This window comes from Schistocerca cancellata, chromosome 9, assembly GCF_023864275.1.
Source record: "Schistocerca cancellata isolate TAMUIC-IGC-003103 chromosome 9, iqSchCanc2.1, whole genome shotgun sequence".
NCBI classification, from domain to species: Eukaryota; Metazoa; Arthropoda; class Insecta; order Orthoptera; family Acrididae; genus Schistocerca; species Schistocerca cancellata.
Genome location: NC_064634.1, coordinates 325,496,119 through 325,513,392, shown reverse-complemented (window position 1 = coordinate 325,513,392; position 17,274 = coordinate 325,496,119). Strand labels below are relative to the sequence as shown.

General features: G+C 44.3%; 1 protein-coding gene across 2 annotated transcripts in view; it reads left to right on the top strand.

Annotated features, from left to right (window-relative positions):
* LOC126100179 (uncharacterized) overlaps positions 1–17,274 on the top strand; it is a 278,089-nt gene that overhangs the window by 167,071 nt on the left and 93,744 nt on the right. For both annotated transcript variants that reach the window (XM_049910739.1, XM_049910738.1), the window contains one exon: positions 8,034–8,073. The gene's annotated coding sequence lies outside the window, so the exon portion shown is untranslated. The remainder of the gene's footprint in view (positions 1–8,033; positions 8,074–17,274) is intronic.

Here is a 17,274-nt window from a genome sequence, read left to right as displayed (position 1 = left end):
TCCACCTGGCGCCTCAGTTGGACCAGCGTTCGTGCTGGACGTGCAGACCGCGTGAGACGACGCTTCATCCAGTCCCAAACATGCTCAATGGGGGACAGATCCGGAGATCTTGCTGGCCAGGGTAGTTGACTTACACCTTCTAGAGCACGTTGGGTGGCACGGGATACATGCGGACGTGCATTGTCCTGTTGGAACAGCAAGTTCCCTTGCCGGTCTAGGAATGGTAGAACGATGGGTTCGATGACGGTTTGGATGTACCGTGCACTATTCAGTGTCCCCTCGACGATCACCAGTGGTGTACGGCCAGTGTAGGAGATCGTTCCCCACACCATGATGCCGGGTGTTGGCCCTGTGTGCCTCGGTCGTATGCAGTCCTGATTGTGGCGCTCACCTGCACGGCGCCAAACACGCATACGACCATCATTGGCACCAAGGCAGAAGCGACTCTCATCGCTGAAGACGACACGTCTCCATTCGTCCCTCCATTCACGCCTGTTGCGACACCACTGGAGGCGGGCTGCACGATGTTGGGGCGTGAGCGGAAGACGGCCTAACGGTGTGCGGGACCGTAGCCCAGCTTCATGGAGACGGTTGCGAATGGTCCTCGCCGATACCCCAGGAGCAACAGTGTCCCTAATTTGCTGGGAAGTGGCGGTGCGGTCCCCTACGGCACTGCGTAGGATCCTACGGTCTTGGCGTGCATCCGTGCGTCGCTGCGGTCCGGTCCCAGGTCGACGGGCACGTACACCTTCCGCCGACCACTGGCGACAACATCGATGTACTGTGGAGACCTCACGCCCCACGTGTTGAGCAATTCGACGGTACGTCCACCCGGCCTCCCGCATGCCCACTATACGCCCTCGCTCAAAGTCCGTCAACTGCACATACGGTTCACGTCCACGCTGTCGCGGCATGCTACCAGTGTTAAAGACTGCGATGGAGCTCCATATGCCACGGCAAACTGGCTGACACTGACGGCGGCGGTGCACAAATGCTGCGCAGCTAGCGCCATTCGACGGCCAACACCGCGGTTCCTGGTGTGTCCGCTGTGCCGTGCGTGTGATCATTGCTTGCACAGCCCTCTCGCAGTGTCCGGAGCAAGTATGGTGGGTCTGACACACCGGTGTCAATGTGTTCTTTTTTCCATTTCCAGGAGTGTATATGTAGTAGTATTTACAGTAGAATAGAATATGCTAATTCAGGTCAGACAGGCTCGAAGTGTTTACCGAAGTCTTCCCACTTGAAGCCCACCCCTGGTAGCTGAGTGCTCAGCGCGACGGAATGTCATACCTAACGGCCTGGGTTCGATTCCCGGCTGGGTCGGAGATTTTCTCCGCTCAGGGACTGGGTGTTGTGTTGTCCTAATCATCATCATTTCATCCCCATCGACACGCGAGTCGCCGAAGTGGCGTCAACCCTAAAGACTTGCACCAGGCGAACGGTCTACCCGACGGGAGGCACTAGCCACACGGCATTTCCATTACATTCCCACTTGAAATAGCTAGGTAAAGGGACCTATTTGCTACCTAAGTCTCTCCTTTCTTGTATTATTTTTTCTTAAGAATGTAGTAATTTTTTCCCATTTGTGATTTATGTATATTTATGTCCATTATAATTATCCGGGCTGTTATGCCGTGGTCGGTTGATGAATTCTGTGTCAATTCCCAACGTTTCGTGCCCGTCTGCGGGAGACATCTTCAAGGGGGTCTGTAGCTCGATGGAAGGTCCAACACACCTACTGGCTCGCTACTGACTGTCAGTTGGAAATTGACACAGAATTCATCAACCGACCACGGCATAACAGCCCGGATAATTATAATGGACATGACATTTCCGGCCGTGAGAGTCTACATTTTAGTATTATGTATCTTGTGTTTTTTGTTTTGTTTGTCTTTTTTAATTAACAATTTAACTATAAAAAACAAGAAAAGTACTAAAATTCTGAAAATTATCTCGTTTGAAGTAGCAAACGGCTCAGGTGGTGGGTCACTCTGTAATGTTAATAAATAAATAAATAAATAATCACTAGTTTCTCTGGTGTTGGCTCTTTGAAAAACATGGTATCATTTGCCCACAGTATTCAAATACTTCATTGAAAGAGTCCCCAGCTGAGCTCAAACCACCATAAAGGCGAAGGCTGGACGCATCCCACATTAACGTCCACTAATAGGTATCCTGACAGTGTACTATCTAGAACAATAGCGGTTCTGTTAAGCTCCTTTGGTACACACCCAATGTTACTTTCATTTCTGCTAAGTATGCGCCGACCAGTATAATGTACTTGATTCTGCTAGTCAATACTTCCTCGCGCAACTCACAATTATGGTCGTACCTTGCTTATCAGTCTATAATTTAAGACAGTATCGGACATCTTCCGAAAATCTAGGAATGCGGAATCTATCTGTCCGCCTGTTTCTCTGTCTAGAAGAAGTCATGCTATAGGGGACGAGGTCAGCAGTTTTTCACACAAGTAGTTTTTCCTGACTGTTTGAGTGAACGTTATTTTACTCCAGGAGCGTCATGTCGAAGCTTACAAAATGCTCTAGGACAGAGCAATAGGTAGAAGTTAGGGATAAGGGTCCGTAACTCTTTGTAACCATTCTTTTACGCTTCATGTTATTAGGAATTACTTGGGCACTCTTCTACACACGGTAGACTATTCGTCCATGAGAGATTCTCTATGAATGACTTAGGAAATGAGTTACTTCCACTCTCATTTCTACGCCACGACAATTATTTCCTTAGGGGTGCGATCAGTTTAGTTTAATTTTTAGTCAAGCTGTGCAGTTTGTAAACGATTCGAGATATCAAAAAGTAAGTGATGGTACACAATAGGGGAAGTAGATTTCTGCACGATAAATGGTTGCAATTTTTTCAAGCAACGATGTAACTTTTTAACGAAGCATTTAACTCATCGAAAGTGTTAAAATGCAAAATTTAATACCACAAATTTTCATAAAATTGGTCCGCAGGTAGAGATTCTGAGTCCTATTAGGTGCTTTTTAGAGCGTACAAGGAGCCGGAATCGTGCTGTGTTGGCAGACTTCGATCTCATGTTTAACACACTAACTTTTCGGCTATTTATCGGAATAGTGTCACTGTGGATATTAACGTGTGCCCTATCTGTGTACTCATTTTGTCCTCTCTGTTTTTTGCATATTAACGAATGGTTTCAAATTTTACAACCAGTTTAACAAGTATTATTATTGAGAGGTATAGCGTTACATTTTTAACATCGTATTAAATACCAAGTGTTTTCAATTAAGCGAAGGTAAGCTCAACTTGGAATTTGGTTTGACTAGGCGTGGTTCCACCGAAGCGCCTAATCGTTTGCCTTTCTCCAAACGTTGAACTGACTTGCCCAGTTTCGTGGGTGGAGGGGGGGGGGGGGGGAAGGGATTCTGAGAGCCACGCTGTACCCTGGCACTTCTCATATTAATAAATTTTTCCCAGAGGTGAAAAAAGTAAAATGTTATAGAAAAAAAATCATAGGAGGAGCGAGGACTGATTCTCGAACGTTTAGATTTAAAGCCAGATGCAGGGTAAAATTGTGAAAAAATCCGAATTTTTTAGTGCATAATTTATTAGATTGATTCTTCAAGAATAACCTGCCAAGCCTCCTCTTTCTATGCTGTGAGCCACACCTTCTCTACGCTAGAAATTTTTTGTGCATTAATTTTTCGTTTGCACTATAGAAACGAACTGCAGATTAGTCTAAAAGGCTGTGAGAGAGATTATCTATGGTTGTTCCTTTGCTTACAAAGTGCTTTTTAATAGTACCCCTACAGACTTATTTCAGTTTTGTGGGTCTCAACTTGCTCGAAATGGGTCGTAACAGAGGGCGCATTTTGAAAAAGTGAGGAAATGTCGAACTTCACGTTTAAAAGGTACAGGAACTTAAATAATTGTCACAGATGCTGCTTCTAAGTGTGAAGAACAATTCTCGAGAAAGTAACTCAATTCATCGAAGAAGAAAATTAGTGAAGAGACTGAAGATGCTGAGAACAGCGCCAAAGACGAGTTTGCCACTGGCTATTTTCGACGTTATGAAACCGACTTTAAGATACCTAGCCGATCATGAAACGCTGAAAAAAAAACACAGAATACAAATGAGAGCTACAATCACCTTATATGGATTCGTTGTTCAAAAACAGATTCTGTGTCAATATAGCTACATGTGATGCCTGTCTAGTGTTCAGTAGTGGGAGTGTAGGTAGGATTAAGTACCTACAGAGACTGGGCTTCCATCCAGATGCATTCACACTGAAGATACTCTGAAGCATCTTGAGGGTAATGCACAATGGTGTTGATGATAATAAACTACGCGTTTTTCAAAAGTTTGTAAAACAGCGAACAACAAAAGTCCCGTAGCCATAGTGACGGAAGAAGAAGAATGCGCCACAAGCAAACAGCCTTTTCTGATGAACAGAGCGAGTGTTTATTTATGTGTTAGCAAAAGATCAGCAAACGAAATAAACTCTCACTCGATAGTGCTACACGTCCCTTTCTCCGCGGGTGACAAGCAACACAAGCCGAGGCAGAAAGATCTATTTATGTACAGTCATGCTCAAAAGTATACGAACGACCTGAAGTGCATTTCGCCTGACTCGCATGCAACCCACATATCGCAGCTGTCTAACAGGTCCTCTAATTGCTCCTCGGTACAGTCGTTTGACTATTGAAAATGGTTCCAACAAGTCACCACTAGAAAATACTGCTCTGTATCGCAATATCTCAAGATGTAAAGATATACGACGATACTACAAATATCAGGGAACACCTTATCGCAGATAAGACTGTCCTTAAGGCTTGTAAGCTCACATTTATTACAATAAATGACATACCTGAAATGTTACCACTCTCATTATTACGTCAGATAGGTAAGGCACGTAGTAAGTTCGTCGTATTCATGATTTCCTCTTCAAAGTAACATACCGTACTTATTTTTTAACACAAAATTACATTAAAAATTTAATTATTCACGAGCAGCTAGTTCAGAATATGTATGAACTTCAACTGGTCACGACGAACCGTCTCGTTCTGCATATGGATTCAAACCCAGTTCATGCAGACTAAGCAAAGATTTCGTGACTGACGGAAATGCCTGAACTGGGAATGCAACTCAGACCGCCCTTAACGCGGAAGTTGACCCCCCCCTCACAATACAGCTCGACTAAAATTTGTTGTTTGTTCAAAACTGCAGATTCTTCAACACTAACGATACCTAACGTTTTTGACTCCCAGTGAGACACAGAAATATTTGTGAGATAACTCTAAGTTCAAGGATGCTGGTGGAGAAAAATTCGGTAGCTGACGTCTCTTTGTGTGTAGTCAACAACGATATGTGTGGGGTTCGGTTTCCAGTCAGTACTGAACTCTTCGTCATATTATTCCTAGTTCAAACATGCTCACATTCCGCTGCTGGTGTAACAAACCCATATTTAACGTTCGTATTCTCTAGAATATAATAGCAATAGGTGTCGGGTTGGAGTCCTGGGAAGGAAAAAATTAATGTTTCGTCTCGTCATTTCAGTTAAAACATCTAGCTACTGCCGAGAAAATCCGATATGCACAGTTGATTGCGCTTCGATAACAATCTGATTAGGTTCTGGGTTCGAATCCCTGTCCAACACAAAGCTTTCTCTCAAGGCATTTCAAGTAGGTTACTTGTGGAGAAGCAATATTTAACACCTCTCGTAGCTCGTTAACAGGGACAATAAATGCTGGGGAGGAATTCCTGTCCGTTAAAAATGTTTACGTTATGTAATTTAAAGTTGATATTTGCCAACTGATACTGTCTGAAATCGAGGTGTATCACTGTCTGTATGCATAGTCAGGAATGACTGTTCATTTCCGTCAGTCACGAAATCTTTGCTTAGTCTGCATGACCTGGGTTTGAATCCATATGCAGAACGAGACGGTTCGTCGTGACCAGTTGAAGTTCATACATATTCTGAACTAGCTGCTCGTGAATAATTAAATTTTTAATGTAATTTTGTGTTAATAAGTACGGTATGTTACTTTGAAGAGGAAATCATGAATACGACGAACTTACTACGTGCCTTACCTATCTGACGTAATAATGAGAGTGGTAACATTTCAGGTATGTCATTTATTGTAATAAATGTGAGCTTACAAGCCTTAAGGACAGTCTTATCTGCGATAAGGTGTTCCCTGATATTTGTAGTATCGTCGTATATCTTTACATCTTGAGATATTGCGATACAGAGCAATATTTTCTAGTGGTGACTTGTTGGAACCATTTTCAATAGTCAAACGACTGTACCGAGGAGCGATTAAAGGACCTGCTAGGCAGCTGCGATATGTGGGTTGCATGCGAATCAGGCGAAATGCAATTCAGGTAGTTCGGATACTTTTGTGCACGACTGTACATGATGAATATTTTTGTATTGCCATTTTTGCTCTATGATAAGATCATATCTGGAATCATTGTACAATGTTAAAATAATTTAAGAAAAGTTAACAAAAAATTATGACTGTCAGCGGTCTCTAAAAAACTTGGCCGTCCCTTGTGGTAGAGCTGTTCTAGGTGCTTCAGTCTGGAACAGCGCGACCGCTACGGTCGCAGTTTCGAATCCTTCCTCGGGCATGGGTGTGTGTGATATCCTTAGGTTAGTTAGGTTTAAGTAGTTCTGAGTTCTAGGGGACTGATGATCTAAGATTTTAAGTCTCATAGTGCTCAGATACATTTGAACCATTTTTTGAAAAAAAAATTTTTAGCAAACAGTTGCAGTAGAATAGCAGTCATTGTGACTTTAAATTGTTTGTGTTCGCCGCGTTTCACAGATAACGTAATTTCCATCTATCGTGTGTCCTTATACGTGGTGTTTATGCCTAATAACAAAGACTCTTTCGAAATCAGGTCTAGAATCATAGCAAGACCCGTGGTTAAAAAAGGGCTAGTGCCTCTCAACAAGCGCACTTCTTATGAAATGATCCTATGTGAGTGGAGTGACCAGACATTTCTTGATAACAGCGCTGACGGTCAATCAATGAGGTTAAATGTTTCCTGATATCTATCAATCCAGAGTGATTTACAGTGGAATGGACGCATAAATCTAGTTGTGTGAAAGGTAGGCGATACGCTCAGGTGCATAGACACTTACGGACGGACAATCAATTCACAAAAGATGTCGCTAACAAAACTTGGGCACGACTGACGCTTAAATGCTGTTGTCGGCCTGAGTGGCTTCCGGAGTACACATAATATGCACGTACTTGCATTAACGGGTGTGGCATCAACAAAATGAACACTGCATCACGAAGGTGTGTACACGCTTGTACATTACGACAAATTGCCACTGCAGTGGAGTAGAATTCACATCGCACGGCGCAGTTTCTCGTAAAGGCGCGCTCAGTTCGCTTAAAGTCTCAGTGAAGTACAGGTCACGACCCTCATTGAACGCGAAGACAACAATGCAGGTATAGTGTATATATACTTGACTATGACCATGAGTTCAATTCGGCCGATCGCTATATATGATGGAGAAATTTATTTTAAACAACAGATAGTCTAAGCAGATTCGTGACCCCTTTTTATGAACGGTACTTTTGAAGGACAAATAAGAGCAGTGTAGGCGCACCGTTCTAGGGGACCATAGGAACCTAATCTTGGTGAAAGATTTTTTATACTTTGTTTTTAATCTATGAACAACACGTTGTATGCCCTACAAACTATACATCAGCCCTTTGAATAACGTGTTTTTGTTGTCCACGAAACGAATAAAAAGCTTTTTGGGGAATAGTTGATTTCCGATTTTGTCGGGTAGAAAAATTTGTAGTTAATATTGTCTTATAATACAAGTTTTGATGAAAAGACTCGGTCTCAGGAAGATTACATTCACCAGTTCCTTTCCTTTTTGCTTGTAACCACATTTCGTATAGCATAAACACTACTTTTTTAAGCCCTAAAACACAGAATTTGTACTAGATTTTCTTGTGTATTCACTGTTGTTAAGTCAGCTGACACGAAGTCACAGATCAGAATAATTTTTATTTTTCTTCTTTTACAGAGTCTTCAAGGACACGTGACTTCCCTGTAGCTCAACAAAGGTAAACAATATTAAATTATCATATATATCGGGGTGTTACTTTAATTCCACGATTGTGGAACTTATTCAGTGTGATTTAGTAGATTCTTTACTTCCCATTTAGGATAAAAATCAATCAGACGTTAGTTAAGTTATTAGGTAGTTTCGTAGTACTGCTAAACAAGTCGAATAAAGTGTTAAATTGCCATAAGTAAGAGATAAATGAATCTCAATCATTTATTTATTATGCTTCTGTGAAGTGAGAAATATTTGCTTGAGTTTCTTATACTCACTTTTCGAACTCTCATTTTGTATCAGTAGTCTATATACGCAGGATAAACTCACAATAACATCTTGTACTGACACGAGTTTTCTCATAATATCAGGCGTTAAAATGCTTTGAACTGGCGCTAGCATTTGATGCACAGCGGGTGCCAAACAAATGTTTAACAATCGATGAAGAATTGAAAATGAAGTTTCGTATACATCCTCAGCAATGCAACATACACCGTCAGTCCAGAAAGATTCGAGTATGGATTAATAAAAAAATAGAGAAAAGTTTAGATGGTGGTTTCTACATCATCTTCTACAACTTGACAACAGCGCAAGTGCAAAAGATCATACAACCTCGTGAGACTGTTAGGAAAGTCCTTCTTTGGAATGTTCCATACACGCATCACATTGGTTTGAACGTCGATTTATGTCGTCAGAGCGTAGACCCTTCATGTAATTGTTTATACTTCGTCGTTTTGTGGTAGATTCGTATCGATAACATAACGATTTTTTCCAGAAAAGAAGTGTTCACGTTTGACATTTCAGTCAAACCGAGGAAGGAGTCCAAGCGTCATTGTTTTTGTTCGGGAGTCGAGATGTGCGGGCCGAAATTTGCGCATACTTTTCATTTCTTTAAAACGTTTTGTAGAAGGCCTTGAACTCTTGAATTAAGGATGTCGCTCCATTGCGACCTGTAACGGAACAGTATTGACACACTACTGCCGCAAGTCGACTACTTAACATTTTCTGCTCTCAACTAACTGGTAGAATGCACTTCTGCTGTTTACAGTCGTTACTTCAAGCTGCCACCGTTGTTACTGCGGTGACGTCGCTTATAGGCCAGGAATAAAATTAGCATCGGAACTTTTTGGACGGAGAGTGTATATTAGTTTTGATATCCCACTTCGACATTGTGCTTTGAGGTCATTTCTAATTCTGCATCTACACTGACGAGCCAAAATATTATGACCACCTGATTAATAGCTTGTTGGTCTATCTTTGGAACGCTATACATCACTGATTTTTCGTATCATGGATTCTACAGCCCGAGCGGTCTAAGGCGCTGCTGTCATGGACTGTGCGGCTGGTCCCGGCGGAGGTTCGAGTCGTCCCTCGGGCATGGGTGTGTGTGTTTGTCCTTAGGATAATTTAGGTTAAGTAGTTGAAAGCTTAGGGACTAATGACCTCAGCAGTTAAGTCCCATAAGGTTTCACACACATTTGAACAATTTTTGATTCGACAGCTTGTTGCTAGGTTTGTGGAGGTGTGTCGCATCAGATGTTCACGCACAAGTCATGTAATTTCCTTAAACAACGGGCTGCTGATTTATGTACGCGGTCAACGGGCTGTTGATTTATGTACGCGGTCATGGTGCCTGATAGCGACCCAAATGGGTTCCATTGGATTCACATTAAGCGAGTTTCGTGGCCAATACATCGAACTGAGTACACTATCATGCTCCTCAAACCGGGGTGCAGGTGATCCACAGCTGTCAATGTGACATCGATTAGTGCCACAGATACCATGCAAGCGACTATCGACCCATCGACCTAGTGGAGCAAAAATGTGATTGATCTGACAAGGCGACACTTTCCTATTGATCCACGGTTCAATCTCGACAATACCATGCCCACTGCAATCGTAATTGACGATGCCGTTGGGCAAACATGTGAACACGTAGGGATGTCTGCTGGGGAGACCCATGTTGAAGAATGAACGATGAACAGTGATCTCCGAAAAGCTTATGCGTGCACCAGCATAGTGATCTTTCGGCAGAGATGTCCCCAGACATGAACATTATTGAGCATATCTCAGATGCCTTGCAACGAGCTGTTCAGAAGAGATCTCCACCCACTTGTACTCTTACGGATTTATGGACAGCCCTGCAGATTCATGGCGTTAATTCCCTCTAGCACTACTTCAGACATTAGTCGAGTCCATGCCACATCTTATTGTGGCACTTATGCGTGCTCGTGGGGTCCCTACACGATATTAGGCAGGTGTACCAGTTTCTTTGGCTCTTCTGTGTATAATAAAGTGGTAAACCACCCATTTTAATAAAAACTATTCTTGTATGAAAAAAATTTTAAACTTCTTCCATTTTCGTGCCTGTCGACCAGAACCTCCCCTTATGGCAGCAGCCCGCATCTCAGGGTCGTGCGGTAGCGTTCTCGCTTCCCACGTCCGAGTTCCCGGGTTCGATTCCCGGCGGGGTCAGGGATTTTCTCTGCCTCGTGATGGCTGGGTGTTGTGTGCTGTCCTTAGGTTAGTTAGGTTTAAGTAGTTCTAAGTTCTAGGGGACTGATGACCTCAGATGTTAAGTCCCTTAGTGCTCAGAGTCATTTATGGCAGCAGGCGTCATTGGAAAGCCTGGTCTTGTAGAAGTCACCAATGGGACACCCGAGTTTAACATCGCCACTCGAAATTAATGGCGTTGCATAACCTCAGTCCGTGAGACACGTCGTGTTGAGCTCGGATTTAAGCCAGGTCTTAGGCGCAAGACCTGGTAATCAGAAACTGTACGCCTCCGTGTTCTCTCCTCTCCCTTCCAAATGCTGCTCATCACGAGTGTTCCCACCACCAGGGCCGAACCGTGAAAGTTTATGTCGAGTACCAGTGCACTGGTGTGCGTTAACTACCTTGATTCTGTGCCATAGTGTGAAGGGTCATCACTCAAACAAGGCAGTACAATGTCTGATGACACCGTGGCCACGCTAAACGCGGAACTATTCCATTCAGCAAGGTGACAGATGCACTTTCTCCCCTCAATGAGGCAGACTCCTCTGGTTCAATTGCTCGTCTTCGTAATTACAGCGCACGTCGTGACGTAACGAGTCTGCCTGGTGGCAATACAACGCGTACCGTTGCAGCAGCAGTTGTCCGCGCATCGTCCGTGACCGCTTAGGCGTTACAGCTGACTGGCTCCTGTGTATGTACTGTGCGTGCGGTGTTACCTCACATGACGTTGCGCGGGTTGCCTGCAAACCACGCCAGGCGGCGCCAAACGCCGTAGCTCCGTGGCGAAACGCGACCGCGGAAGCAGCCGCGAATATAAATGTGTAACCGGCGCTCTTTATGGCTGCCGTGTACGTGCGAACTGGCGTAGGAAACGAGAGCTCGGCAGCAACTCCCGACCGTGTTAAGAGTGCTGCTGGGGAAGGTTGCTCTCTGTCCACTGCTCTGCTCTGTAGTACGATAACTAGAGCACCCGCCAGTTTATATCTACATCTACATCTACATGGGTACTCGGGAAATCACATTCAGGTGCCTGGCAGAGGGTTCATCGAACCACCTTCACAATTCTCTATTGTTCCAATCTCGTATAGCGTGCGGAAAGAATGAACACCTATATCTTTCAGTGCGAGCTCTGATTTCCCTTATTTTATCTCGGTGATCGCCCCTCCCTATGAAGGTCGGTGTCAACAAAATATTTTCGCATTCGGAGGAGAAGGTTGGTGAATGGAATTTCGTGAGGAGATTCCGTCGCAACGAAAAACGCCTGTATCATTTCTGTGACACTCTCTCCCATATTTCGCGATAATACAAAACGTGCTGCCTTTCTTTGAACTTTCTCGATGTACTCCATCAGTCCTATCTGGTAAGGATCCCACACCGCGCAACAGTATTCCAAAAGTGGACGGACAAGCGTAGTGTAGGCAGTCTCCTTAGTAGGTCTGTTACATTTTCTAAGTGTCCTGCCAATAAAACGCAGTCTTTGGTTAGCCTTCCCCACAACATTTTCTGTGTGTACCTTCCAATTTAAATTGTTCGTAACTGTAATACCTAACTATTTAGTTGAATTTAGGGCTTTTAGATTAGACTGATTTATCATGTAACCGAAGTTTAACGCGTTTCTTTTAGCACTCATGTGGATGACGTCACACTTTTCGTTATTTAGGGTCAATTGCCACTTTTCGGACCATTCAGATATCTTTTCTAAATCATTTTGCAGTTTGTTTTGATCTTCTGATGATTTTATTAGTCGATAAACGACAGCGTCATCTGCAAACATCAGAAGACGGCTGCTCAGATTGTCTCCAAAATCGTTTATATAGATAAGGAACAGCAAAGGGCCTATAACACTAACTTGGGGAACGCCAGAAATCACTTCTGTTTTACTCGATGATTTTCCGTCAGTTACTACGAACTGTGACCTCTCTGACAGGAAATCACAAATCCAGTCATATAACTGAGACGATATTCCATAAGCACGCAATTTCACTACAAGCCGCTTGTGTGGTACAGTGTCAAAAGCCTTCCGGAAATCCAGAAATACGGAATGAATCTGAAATCCCTTGTCAATAGCACTCAACACTTCATGTGAATAAAGAGCTAGTTGTGTTTCACAGGAACGATGCTTTCTAAACCCATGTTGACTGTGTGTGAATAGACCGTTTTCTTCGAGGTAATTCATAATGTTCGGACACAATATATGTTCTAGAAGCCTGCTGCATATCGACGTTAACGATATGGGCCTTTACTTTAGTGGATTATTTCTACTACATGTCCTGTAATCTAGGGTACGAATTCTATTCATTACAGAATTCTCTAGCACTTCAAGAAATAATTGTGTGTGACTCTGCTGAACCTTTTAGCATTGCCGAACGCAACGCGAAACATTGTTTACGAGGGGCGTTCAATAAGTAATGCAGCACTTTTTTTACCGGTCAGTTTCTGTTGAAAAATGCGGAATTTGTTGTGCGACATTGTGGAATACTCCCGATTAAGCCTCTCTAGTTTCATGAAGTTCAAATAGGTGGCGGAGCTATACGCAGCCTGCAAAATGGCGCCTGTAACGGAGGTGCATTCCAAGCAGATCTCTACAAGGTCGCGCAAACATGTCCGATCCACCGCGTACTGGCCGGCCGCCCACAGCTGTGATTTTCGCAATGTCAGAACGCGCGGACGCTCCGATTCGAGGTGATCGACGGATCAGAATCAAACAGCTCGTTGTTCAATTGGATGTCTCTGTTGGTACGAGGGGCGTTTGAAAAGTCCGTGCAAAGTCCGAGAGATGGCACCACCGGCGCGTATCGAGGTCATGTTTAGTTAGTAGCATCTTTGGAAAGAACGCACATCAAGCTTCAGCCATATTGGTCTATTTCTTTGTGTTTGGCATTCGTGTGAATCAAGGGAGTCGAGTGATTGTCAAAAAATGGACGAAAAAGAATATCGTGTGGTGAATAAACATTATTTTATGAAAGGCAAAACGCCTCAGAAGACTAAAGAGAAGCTTAGTAAACATTACGGTGACTCTGCACCTTAGATTAGAACAGTTTATAAGTGGTTTTAAAATTTTCGGAGTGGCCATATGGGCACAAGTGATGCTGAACGTTCTGAACGCCCTGTGGAGGTTACGACTTCAGAAATCATTGATAAAATCCGTGATTGGGTGATGGACGACAGAAGAGTTAAGGTGCGTGAGACTGCTAGTGCTTTGGGCATTTCGAATGAATGGGTACATAATGTTTTGCATAAACATTTGGACATGAGAAAGCTATCCGCAAATGCTCACGCTTGGCCAAAAACAGAATCGTGTGAAGTGTTGCAAGGATGATTTGCAGCTGTTCAGGAAGAATCCGCAGGACTTTAAGCAAAAAAATACTCAAATGTGTATGAAATCTTATGGGACTTAACTGCTAAGGTCATCAGTCCCTAAGCTTACACACTACTTAACCTAAATTATCCTAAGAACAAACACACACACCCATGCCCGAGGGAGGACTCGAATCTCCTCCGGGACCAGCCGCACAGTCCATGACTGCAGCGCCCTAGACCGCTCGGCTAATCCCGCGCGGCGGACTTTAAGCGTCGTTTCGTTACTATGGATGAAACATAGATACATTACTCTACTCCTGAGACCTAACAACAATCTAAACGATTGGTTACCAAGGGATGATCTGCACCAAGAAAGGCGAAGACCATTCCTTCGGCCGGAGAGGTTATGGCGACTGTCTTTTGAGATTCGCAAGGGATAATCCTATAAGGGTAAAACTATTACAGGTGCATATTATTCATCGTTATTGGACAGTTTGAAAATGAGCGGCAAGATAAACGCCGACGATTGGACAGAAAAAAAGTCCTCTTCCATCACGACAAAGCACCAGCACACACCTCACCAGTTGTGGTCGCAAAATTAATGGAAATAGGATTCCAACGCGTTTCACATCCCCACTATTCTCCATACTTGGCTCCCTCGGACTACTATTTGTTCCCCAATTTGAAGAAATGGCTGGCGGGACAAAAATTTTATTCAAACGAGGAGGTGATTGCAGCAACTAATAGCTATTTTGCAGACTTGGACAATTTCTATTATTCGGAAGGGATGAACAAATTAGAACAGCGTTGGACCAAGTGTATAAGTCTAAAAGGAGATTATGTCGAAAAATAAAAAAGGTTTACCACGAACACGTAAGTAGTTTTTAGTTTTGCACGGACTTTTCAAACGGCCCTCGTAGTGCTGAAACATTCAGGCTCCAGTTGGGGTACTCAACGGTGTGTTCAGCTGGGTTGCTCGCCGCCAACAGAAGACCATTAAGTTCAACGAAGAACCATGTTGGGGAATTGCTTGCTCATTACGAGGCTGATCATGACAATTTTCTGTCGGACATCGTCACAGGTGATGAAACATGGGTTCGTCACTTCGAACCGCAATCCAAGGAGTGGCGCCTTTCATCCCTCTTCCGAAGAAAAAGTTCAAAGCCGTACCGTCTGCCTATAAAGTAATGGCGACGATCTTCCGGGACTCCTAAGGTGTTATTCTATTTGATGTCCTCCCTCATGGTGCAACGATCAACTCTAAAGTGTAAGGTGCGGCCCTCAGGAAATTGAAGAAACGACTTCAGCCTGTTCGTAGCCAAAAAATACGCACGAACTTCTCCGTCTACATGGCAACGGAAGGCCTAACAGAACTCTGCGCTCCCGGGAGGAGGTCACGAAACTTCATTCGACTGTTCTTGCTCATCCACACTTCAGCCCGGATCTCGCACCTTCCGACTTCCAGGTGTCTGGCCCAATGAAGGATGCAATCCGCGGGCAGCAGTACGTGGATGATGGAGAGGTTATCGATTTAGCAAGACACTGGCCCCGCCGTCGACCAGTAGAGTGGTACAATGCCGGAATACAGGCCCTCCCAATAATATGGCGTAATGCCGTCCCGGATTTGGAGCCCAATAGCGCCTTCGATGATTTCCAACGAGTTCATCTGAGGTATGTTTTAAGGCCAAGACATCAAAGTTAGCCTATTGTCATATCCCTAAAACATTTTTGCACGATTTTGGCTTTGTGACTCCGACAGTTATCCTGCTTATAGATGCCATCACCGTTAGGGAAGACCTCAAGCATGAAGGGATGCTTGAGATCCACCCATGTAGTCCACAGCTGTAACGCCGCCTTAGATTATTGCCACAGGTGCCGCAGAAGTCCCGATGAATGTCTTCCAGAGCATGATATTGCCTATTCCGACCTGCGACCGTGGTACGGTGCGTGTTTCGAGCAACCGTTTGCCAGAATGACGATGTGTCCGGGCACGAACCTCGAATTGCTATAACCTGTAACCACGTCTACTAGAATGAGCGGAAATATTACACGTATATATGCTGTGAGTCGCGGCTAACTACCTCATAGACAAGCTTATAGGAACTCCACGTACTCATGTGCTATTAATCAAGTTTTTTATGTTATATTGCCTTATTTTTATTGCTATCATTATTATTAATATTATTAATTAAATAAATACACTACTGGCCATTAAACTTGCTACACCACGGTGACGCGCTACAGACGCGAAATTTAACCGACAGGAAGAAGATGCTGTGATATGCAAATGATTAGCTTTTCAGAGCATTCACACAAGGTTGGCGCCGGTGGCGACACCTACAACGTGCTGACATGAGGAAAGTTTCCAACCGATTTCTCATACACAAACAGCAATTCACCGGCGTTGCCTGGTGAAACGTTGTTGTGATGCCTCGTGTAAGGAGGAGAAATGCGTACCATCACGCTTCCGACTTTGATAAAGGTCGGATTGTAGCCTATCGCGATTGCGGGTTATCGTATCGCGACATTGCTGCTCGCGTTGGTCGAGATCCAACGACTGTTAGCAGAATATGGAATCAGTGGGTTAAGGAGGGTAATACGGAACGGCGTGCTGGATCCCAACGGCCTCGTATCACTAGCAGTCGAGATGACAGGCATCTTATCCGCATGGCTGTAACGGATCGTGCAGCCACGCCTCGATCCCTGAGTCAACAGATGGGGACGTTTGCAAGACAACAACCATCTGCACGAACAGTTCGACGATGTTTGCAGCAGCATGGACTATCAGTTCGGAGACCATGGCTGCGGTTACCCTTGACGCTGCATCACACACAGGAGTGCGTGCGATGGTGAACTCAACGACGAACCGGGGTGCATGAATGGCAAAACTTCATTTTTTCTGACGAATCCAGGTTCTGTTCACAGCATCATGATGGTCGCGCCCGTGTTTGGCGACATCGCGGTGAACGCACATTGGAAGCGTGTATTCGTCATCGCCATACTGGCGTATCACCCGGCGTGATGGTTGGTATGGGGTGCCATTGGTTACACGTCTCAGTAACCTCTTGTTTGCATAGACGGCACTTTGAACAGCGGACGTTACATTTCAGATGTGTTACGACCCGTGGCTCTACCCTTCATTCGATCCCTGCGAAACCCTACATTTCAGCAGGATAATGCACGACCGCATGTTGCAGGTCCTGTACGGGCCTTTCTGGATACAGAAAATATTTGACTGATGCCCTGGCCAGTACATTCTCCAGATCTGTCACCAATTGAAAAAGTCTGGTCAATGGTGGCCGAGCAACTGGCTCGTCACAATACGCCAGTCACTACTCTTGATGAACCGTGGTGTCGTGTTGAAGCTGCATGGGCAGCTGTACCTGTACACGCCATCCAAGCTCTGTTTGAC